The sequence below is a fragment of the Adiantum capillus-veneris genome, chromosome 5 (genome assembly GCF_014529385.1).
Source record: "Adiantum capillus-veneris isolate H3 chromosome 5, ASM1452938v2, whole genome shotgun sequence".
Classification (NCBI taxonomy): domain Eukaryota; kingdom Viridiplantae; phylum Streptophyta; class Polypodiopsida; order Polypodiales; family Pteridaceae; genus Adiantum; species Adiantum capillus-veneris.
Window position 1 is genome coordinate 60,981,464 of NC_140935.1, and position 10,145 is coordinate 60,991,608.

Below are 10,145 nucleotides of genomic sequence, written 5' to 3' on the forward strand. Positions count from 1 at the left end.
TTGGAGAAGTCTATCCTTTGAAAGACTGTAGCTTTGAGATGTAAATCCCAAAACTTGTCTACATATATGTGGATAGACTTGTTGAAGAGCAGTTTCAAGCTTCCCCATTCAGTAAGCACTTTGTCCTTTGCATCGCTTGCAAAGAATTGCTTCATGATGGAAGCTCGTAGAGTTTTCCATGTCTTTGGGGCCTCGCCATTGCCACGAAGGCTAGCCCACCATTGACGAGTAGATTTTTGAAACTGCATAGCTACATGGTGTAGCTTGGAGGACTCCATGAAGCCCTCGTCTCCAAAGGCCGCATCAAATTGTAGGATGAAGGCCAATACTTTGTTGATGGCACCAAAGGTGCCATCATAGGTGAGAAAAGAGATACTCTTTCCTCCCTCTTTGAATTTCTTGAGCTTTTGGGACCTTCGCCATGAAGGTAAGTTTTGTGTTGTCCTCTCCTCTTGAATTCTCTATGAGAATAACTATTGCTTTCATCGGAAGAGGAGGAAGGTTAAGAAAAAGAAGAAGAGGGTGACCTCTTTCTTACCTTTTTCTTCCTTTTTTCCTCGCTTCCCCTTCAGAGTGACGAGGAGAAGGACTATGTGTTGACCGTTTCCTCTTGGGAGGAGTTGGTGATAGTCTAGACCGTTGTCTTCCTGGAGCCATATCTTTAGAGGAACTTAGGGATTCACTTCTTTCTCGTTCTTTGGATTCCTCCTCTCTTATGGGAGAGAGTCTTCTTTTGGGAGTCTCATCAAGAGGCCTCCTAAACTCTCCCTATCCTCTTCGAGAGAAAGGGAAATTCCAATAGCACGAAGTTGCTAAGTAACTTCGGCTTGCAAAGTAGGGTTGCCCATAGCTTGATACAACCTAGTAACGAGATAATTGATAAACATGGGGGCATCATCATTAGCACCTTCATGTGAAAAATCAAATTTATCAATGTTCATTCTACTCTCTTGGTTATTGTCATCCATGCTAATTATACTTATGTGTTTACTTAGTGTATCCTTTGGCATTTTAAAACCTTAGTTGCTACTCAGCTTAGCCTTTGAAAATAAGCACTTAAGTATCTACACCCACGGCTTGAATTGGTTAACTATATAGAGTACTGGGGTGGGCTAACATAATAGAATTGTCGAGGGATAGCTCCTTTTGGACTCGTTATGGCTCAATAATGGTAAAGCCATAGGCAAGTTTAAAAAGACCCCATTATTAAGACCAAAGCTCCCGAGGTGTGCACCATATTTCACATAGTGGGCTCAACAAAATCAATTATAGATCCCAGTCCCACTTACCCTAATTTAATTAACAAAATCAACCATTAATAGGCTACTTAAGGACCCCTCTTCTTAAGAAAGAAAAGAGAAACCAAATGCTCTGATACCAATGTAATGGGAAGTGGCCTATGAACTTTGAGAATAGCGGAACTAAGAGAATTAGAGTGAGCATTTTTGTGAGATTATTTTGAGAACATAGAGGATGAACTTAATTGATGGTAGCAACATGAATATAGTACTTAATTGACTTGCAATGAACAATATTTTTGCAAGAGAGAGAGAGAGAGTATTAGAGAACATGACAATAGTTGAGGACTGGGTTTACTTGGAGCCGGTTCCCCCTCCAAAGGCGTTTGTATTATAGATTCTCCGATTAAGAGAGACTTGGTACAATACAATCTTTGTGTTCCTTGTGACCTTGGTGATGCTATGAAGATGGAAAGCTTCATGCATCACGAGCATAACATAAACTTTTCAAAAAGTATTAACTATCCCAAGCCTCAGTCCCAAGGCCTCAAACACCTTCGAAGGTGGAACGAGCTAGCGGGGAATGAGGGTTGGGAAGAGGAAGAAGAATCATTCATAGGAGAAAGAAATAGCTCCTCACTTATCATCGCTCTTCTTGATTAGCATAACATAATAGCATAGTAATAAAGATGAAGAAGATGGCAAGCTTAAGCATTGAAGCATGACTCTTGGTTGGATTTGCATTCCATAGCCAAGAGTTTTGGTGTAGGCTCTCCACTTCTCAACAAGCTTGGAGAAGGAGATGGAGCTCTTGCACTTTGCACTCCACACAATGAGAGACTCTGTGTGTGTGTGGGGGGGGGAGAGTATACCCCCCTCTCATGCTTGGTCCACCTCTCTCTCTCTCTCTCTCTCTCTCTCTCTCTCTCTCTCTCTCTCTCTCTCTCTCTCTCTCTCTATGAATTCATGCATTGGAATTCAAAGGAGAGTGCAAAATGGCGACAATCCAAAATTTGAATCCAGGACTTTAATCCCATTTGTAAGGTCCCCAACTGAGAGATTGGGGCGACTTGATAATTAGGCCTTCCTTTATTATGGGACTCCATTGATGACACCTTACTCCAATCCAGAGAAGCAAGGATACGAGCAACAAAAATGAGGGGGGCCTCTATTGTTCATGGTCATGAATGTAATGGTCCTACACCTTACTCCAATCCAGAGAAGCAAGGATACAAGCAACAAAAAAATTGAGGGAGGCCTCTATTGTTCATGGTCATGAATGTAATGGTCCTACACCACAAGCCAAGTTGATAACTCGAAGGTTATGATGGGAGCTACAATTCTATTATAACTAGACTAAAGTCTCAACATACCTAGGATCTGTAGAAGACGCCTTTTTTTCCATAATAAAGAGGTAGGACCATCATCCATAAACTCCAAATATGGGAGAATACTTATCCTTAACTAGAAGCCAGTCTTGTGAAAAGTACCCAATTGATTAGATCCACCCGTCCATAAACATATTCTCCCCCTTTCTAGACCACACTCACTCAATCCTGGGTTTTTAATTACTACCCCACTATTTTACATATACAATGAAGGTTTCTTTACTAATTTTTCTCATGGTTTCATTCATAAAACCCTTCACAAACATAATCCAAAACTTCTTTCTTAGACAAGGTCTAATGAAGACAACCTATCTTTTTAAAAAATGATATCCACTATTATAAGTTTTGCCACTACTCGCAAACTTTCTCTATTTAACAAACAAAGATTTTGCAAAGCTCTCTTCGTAAGAGTAGGCTCGCTTTCCAAGTGTTGTGGACCCTAACATGTATTAACTTGCCATATGGCATACATCGACAAGCTTTATCGATTGGTCCACAATTTCCCAAGAGTTCAAGGCTTTACTAATGCCAAATGTAGGCCAATTTTTACCCTTTTTGGTGTAAGATGCTTGCAGGCAATATTGCAAGAAGAAGCATGCCACTTGGCGCATGATGATTGGAAAGAAATTGACTTGGCTCGTATAAAAATAAAGCAAACGTGGATGCTGCTAATTCTGTCGATCGAAAGCAAACGCATCCTCAAAACGCGCAGTCAACAGGGAAATAAAAGAAAAGCGGGAGAGGATGCAGCAAACGGCAATCGCGAGCAGCAAACCGGAGTAGAGAGGACGACAATCATGTGCAACAAGCAGCAAAAGCAAACATGACCCAGGTAAGTCTCTGCAATGTTTGTGTGCGTGCATTTGTGTGTGTGTGTGTGTGTGTGTGTGTGTGTGTGAGAGAGAGAGAGAGAGAGAGAGAGAGAGAGAGAGAGAGAGAATGAGAGAGAAGAAGAAGAAGAGCAAGAAAAATACTCTTTAGTGAATGTCAAATCATATTATGGTGGTGCTGATCTTGGAGCAGTTCGCTCAGATATATCAGTACACGGTGCTGATTTGGGAGCAGATCGCTCATATGCTTAAGAAAATGGGGCAGGTAGTGCAGATGCTTGCACCAAGGGGCAGCAGAGAAGGTTGCTTTGAGCGCTCTGAGGTTAGCTTTTTGCGGGCTGTGGATTGTGATGTTGATTACCGGTCAAGTTGTTCATTACTAAGCAAGTTGTTCAGCTGCTTGCATAAGGGGAAAAGTAATAGAGATGAGCGCGCACATCCCATGCAACAGATCTACCTTCTGCAAATATAGGTGAACACCTTCACCTAGAACTCTACTTGTTTATGTGCGAGCCAGTGTATTACCGTTTTGTGAGAATGCATCATAAACTAGCAAGAAGCCCTAACTTTAGAGACATGGGTGCCACTGTGTGAATGTGTGTATGTTCATGAACACACACCCCCACAAACACACACACAACCACACACCACCATCTGCAACCTCAACCTTAAAGGATCGTATACCTTTTATCAAATTGTAGAACATCCTGCTGATCTTGGAGTAGGTACTAGATCTTCATGGTGGTGATGATCTTGGAGCAGGTTGTTTAAAGGTTTCAATATTAGGCTTGGGAAGCTCAGAATCATTCATACGGTGCTGATCTGGGAGCACTCATATGCTTCAACAGCAGGTTGCTCAGATTCCACCAGGGGGCAACAAAGATGGTTGCTTCAAGCAGTTTGCTTTTTAGCGGATTGCAGATGGTGGTGTTGCTTTTTGAGCAGATTGCTTAGTTACTTGCGCAAAGGAAAAGAATAGAGATGTTAGCGCATCTGATGCTGAAGTTTGAGCGTGTTGTTCAGCCACTTTTGCAAGGGGAAAAAACCCAGTCGTTTGCACAAAGGGGGAAAAAACCAGAGAATTGAGTGCTCTATGATCATCGTGATGCTAATTTTTTGAGCAGGTTGCTCAATTGCTTGTACAAGGGGAAAACCGAGATCTGGTTGCATGGGTGCTCATAGATTGGGATGATAGCTTTCCTAGCTTCTAAGTCGAGTTCGGATTAGCCCGCTTGACTTCATCAAACAAAAAGGGGGATTTAGGTGAGCAATTTAATGAAGGCTACCGAAATAAAATCATTGGGGCTGTGGGATATAGGACAGGTGGGGCATGTTGCTGGAAGCGCAGACGACGAGAGTATTTCTAAGAGTATTTCTAGATGGCAGATGCATGGTGTTGGTACTACGAAGACTCTAGAGGAAAGGTATTTCTAGATGGCAAATTCATGGTGTTAATACTATGAAGACTCTAGAGGGAAGGTATTTTGAGTCCTCTAATGGTTTATGCTCTAAGCCGAAACGGCTTAAGGCGGCCGCTCCGGGAGTGGTCACCATCAGGATCCCGTGAGCAAGAGTGTGCAGGTCCTATTATGGACGCACAAGTGTGGGGCTGAGGATAGCACGGATGGCCAGTTCTCGGCCATCGTATCCTCGACAAAATACCCATTGGTGGGAGATGCACTAAGCCGAGCTAGGGACAAGCTAGGGGCAGCATGAGCCGCCAGATATGATGCAATCAGAGGGCTGGATGTTCCTTTACTCGAGGCGTTCTGTGATACATCGAACGACCTCCCTGATGGTCCAGACGGCATGGACATGTGATATTCGGGGTAAAGAGCCGGGCGATACGCAAGGGTATGACAAAGTGTGGGCCGAGTGTGTTCGAAAATGTCAGTACTTGCGGGTTTTGGGAGTGCAAAGTATGCCAGGCATAAACATGCACCTAACCGAGAAGGTATGCGGCTGAATGGAAGGGTTGTTGGAGATATCGTGTCCTCATCGAGTGCACCTGCCTCATCCCAAAAACAATACGCCTCATCCTAAAACATTGTCGTATTGTGTCCATTGCCACACACATGCACATATGCATAGTTATCTGCTGCTATAAAGCCAGTCCAAGCAACCAGCCAGATGAAGTTGCTCGACTACCATTTCCGCATTCTTAAGGTATACGTCGCCTCGCTGCCTTGCAGGCTGTGATTCCTTCTTAGCCCATATCTTTCAACCACCATAAGCACAAGCATTATCACTCGCCATATAATTCATTCGTCACATTGAACTTCGCATTCCATGGCCATGGACCCAGCCCAAGCCACTCGCCAAACGAAACAACTCCAACGAAACGCTAGTGCTCACTGAAACTTGCATTCTCACAATATGGTTCATGTAGAAACCATTGAAAATTCGGCCACCCTTTTCATTACATCGTCCGGTCAATATAGTGATCTGGTCTCTGGCTATTCTCATGCGCATTCATGTTCTGCGCCCTCTTCAACGAGGGGGAACCCATCGACCAACTGCCCTAATGCTATCTACTTTATTTTATAGAGAAACTAATGCAACACATAAATATACAAACTCCAAATGATGTAAAGGTATCCCTCCAACACTGGAGGAGAAGCATTGGTGTCCCTCCAACACTGGAGGTGAAAAAAGGTGACCGGGGAATGGCACATTCCCTATGGTTTATAAAACTTGGCTGAGGATGGTGCCACCTCCCCACCATACTTGCGTATGGTTTTTTCTTTTCTTTAATGAGCACTGGCATGCGAGCACGTACTGCATTTCCTGCCTCATTGAAAAACCAAACCACAATTAAGAATATCTATTTGATAGAATGTTTCATATTGTAATTAACGCTTTCAGATCCCAAGCATGGTGATAGACAAACTCACTCAGAAAAGAAAGAGGAGGGTAGCAAACAACGAACAAGAACAAAGCGAAAAGAGAGACTGTCTACAGCTGCAAGTTCGTGGACTGGAATCGACATTCTTTGTCATAATAACTAAAATCTAATTCTCCTAAATGATTTTCTCGTGTTAAACTGGTCATTTAATATGGGGAAGTACCAGGGGAGAAAAAACTAGATTATTAGTAAAGCTAGCAAACTGGTCATAGTAGGGGGCCCACAGTAGGGATCCAAAGGGGTACCATCTGCACAAGAGCAATGTGCAATGTGCAATGAATGGGCTCCAAAGACCTTAGGGTTCAGCCCATTAAGACTTCCAAAAGGTTAAGTTCCAAAATATCAAAGTGTAAAGTCCAATGGTCAATTGTAAATGGAATTGGATGCTTTGTGTGTGTGCAAAAGGCCAATAAGCTAGAGGACAAAAGCAAAAACGTTTTGGGAAGATGACAAAGCTTAATAAGGACTAGACACACACACACACACACACACACACACACTATACACCTAAGCTTACCCTTTCCACAAAGTAAAGAGGACACATGTCATGCATGCAAAGAAACCCCCAATTCTTGCATGAATCCTATTGGATGGGCACAAAGGTGGACCAATGAGAAGTTAGCTAGTGTAAACTAAAATTTTATTTTTATAAATGCTAAAAAAATAACCAATAAGAAATAGTCTCCCTAAAAGACTATTGGACAGTCAAAAGGTCCAATGATAATTAAGCAGTTCCTAAAATTGCTTAATTCCTATTGACCAAAGGACAAAAAGGTCCAATAGCAAAGCAGATAATTAAATTAATTATTTGACATTTACAAAATGGAAAAAAGGATGGACACTTGTCACAAGGCTCTTGACTGGGCCTCTCAAAGGCTATTGGCCAAATTATTTACGGGCCAATAGGAAGCCAGCAAGAGTAAAACTCATACTCAAATACTATTGGCTAGGCTTTTCAAGGGCCAATAGGAATGCAGCATGAGTAATTGGCAAGGGGGGTCAACCAAGAGGAGAGAGGGGGCTGTTTTGGAAGGGTATTATTCCACACACACTCACACAACTCATGTGTAGAGCAAGAAAATCATCTCCTTCTCCAAGCTTTAATGGAAAGCTCATCTTCTTCTCCAAGTTTGAGAATGGAGGCCTACACCAACAACTCTTGGATATGGAATGCAAATCCAACCAAGAGCTAAGCTTCAATGCCATGCTTCTCTCCTCTATTATCTAATTACTAAGCTAAGCAAAGCTACAAGAGTAATTAAGTGAGAAAATACTTCTTTCTCGTAAGAATACTCCTTCTTCCTCTAGATCTACTCTCATACCCCGCTAGCTCTCACCATCTTCGAAGGTGTGTGAGGTCTTGGTCTGAGACCAACGAGTAATTGATGTTATGTGTTATCACATGTAAGTTTGGTGCGTGAAGGTTCCATCTTCATAGCACCGACGAGTTTTTACCAAGGAACACAAAGAATTGTATTGTACAAAGTCTCTCTTAATGGGAGAAGTTATAATACAAATGCGAAATGGAGGGGGGACCGGTCCATGTAAATCCGGTCCTCAATAGTTGCCAATGGTTCTATTTCTCTCTCTCTTTCAAGTATTGTTATGCCAAACTAATTAGGTGTTATGCTAATGTTGTTATCTCCAACCAAGCACTCTTGTATGGTCATTAGGAATTTGCTCTTAATGAAATGCTCACTATGTTAAGTTATTTTCCGCTATTTATAAGCTTTATAGACCAGTAATTGTTACATTGGTATCAGAGCTATCGTTTTCTCTTTTCTTGCTCAAGAAGAGAGGTCCTCAAGCTTGCTACAAACGGTTGGAATTATTAATTGCATGAGGGTAAGGAGAACAGGGATTTATTATCCTTGAGGTGCGCCTGCTTCGTGCAGTTAACGGGGTATCACCGTCGAAGGCTATAGTCTTAATAATGGAGTCCCAAGGGGCTTGCCTACGCAACCATTATTGAGCTTTTAGAAGCTTGACAGGAACCGCTGCCGACTGGGCTATGATAAACCCTCTCTTCTATTCCTTGCAATTAATGATATTCCGAGCCACGGGTATAGATGCTTGAGTGCTTATCTTTGAAAGTAAAGAGGAGGAGCAACTAGGGCTTGAAGTGCCAAAGTACAAGTAAACATTTACACCTAAAACTTAGTTATAATGGCTGACAATAGTAGAGAAAGTGAAATTAATGTTGATGGCTTTGATTTTGCTAATGGTCAAGCTACTAATGATGCCCCTATGCTTGTGAACTATCTTGTTACTAGGCATCAACAAGCCATGGGCAACCCATCCCTCCAAGGTGAAGTACAATAGCAATTACGCATCCATGGGATTCTGTAGAAGAGGGAGTTCCTATGAAAGCTCCTAGTGAGATTTCTAAAAGAGGGCTCTCTACGGTGAGAGAAGAGGAGGACCCATACGAAGGACCCAAAAGCTTACAAGTTGATGGGGAAACTCCCTCACCAAGGAGAGCCCAAATCTCAACGGTAGAGCCCCCACCGAAAGAACGAGAAAGAAGTGAATCTCCCGCCACCTCGACGGAGATGGCACCACGAAGAAGGCGGGCAAAACGCTCTCCAACACCCCCTAAACGGAGAAGACCATCGGATAGTCCTTCTCACCGTAATTCAAAGAAGGAAGAAAGGAAGTATGAGAAGAAAAAGGCGAGAAAGAGGTCACCCTCTTCTCCATCTTCATCATCCTCCTCCTCTTCTGAAGGAAGTGATGGTGCGGCTCCCAAAGAATTCAAAAGGAGAGGCCATAGGAAATCCTATGCCGCTTGGAAGAGGTCGTCCAAGCTCAAACAATTCAAGGAGGGAGGAAAGAGTATCTCTTTTCTTACCTACGATGGCACCTTTGGTGCTACAAACAAAGTCTTGGCCTTTATTCAACAATTTGATGCGGCATTTGGAGATGAGGGCTTCACGGAGTCCTCTAAGATACGTCATGTAGACATGCATCTCCAAAAGTTTGCTAGGCAATGGTGGTCTAGCCTACAAGCAAATGGTGAAGCTCCACGAACATGGAAAGCTTTAAGACCTTCCATTATGAAGCAGTTTTTGGCTAGCAATGCCAAAGACAAAGTGTTCACCGAATGGCGAAGCTTGAAGCTCTCTCCCTTCGAATCTATTCACAAATACGTAGACAAGTTTTGGGATTTACATCTCAAAGCCATTGTCTACAAAAAGATAGATTTTGGAGAGCAAAAACAACAATTTTGTGCGGGATATGGCGGTGTATGTCAACTCCCAAAGGCCTCGCACTATTTCAGCGGTCATACACCATACTATGGTGGCTTCACGAATCCACTTCCAACAAGGGGCTAAGAAAAATCTTAAACCCATGGAAAGCAAAGACCGTAATGAGCCTAAGGGGGAAGGACCATGTCCAAAAGTTTCCCAAGGGCAACTTCAACAACAACAAAGCTAAGGAGAAGGGAGTCTACAAAGGCAAAAATAAACTCTCCCCTGAAGAGCTAGAGCGTTATCACAATGATAACCGTTGTTTCAAATGTGGGGAGCAAGGGCATGCTTATCGTGCTTGCCCACAGAAGAACACACACAATGAACCTCCTAGAGCTTCCATAATTGAAGTTAAAGAAGAAGATGCTCATCACAAAGGATCTCCTCTATGCCATGCTTGGGGGAAGGTGAGAGAACATGATGCTTTCATTCTCTTCGACAATGGCTCTACTCACAATTTCATATCCACGGAGTTGGCCACTAAGCTAGGCATCCAAGCCTTTGAGATGGGAAATCCCCTACCAGCCGATAAT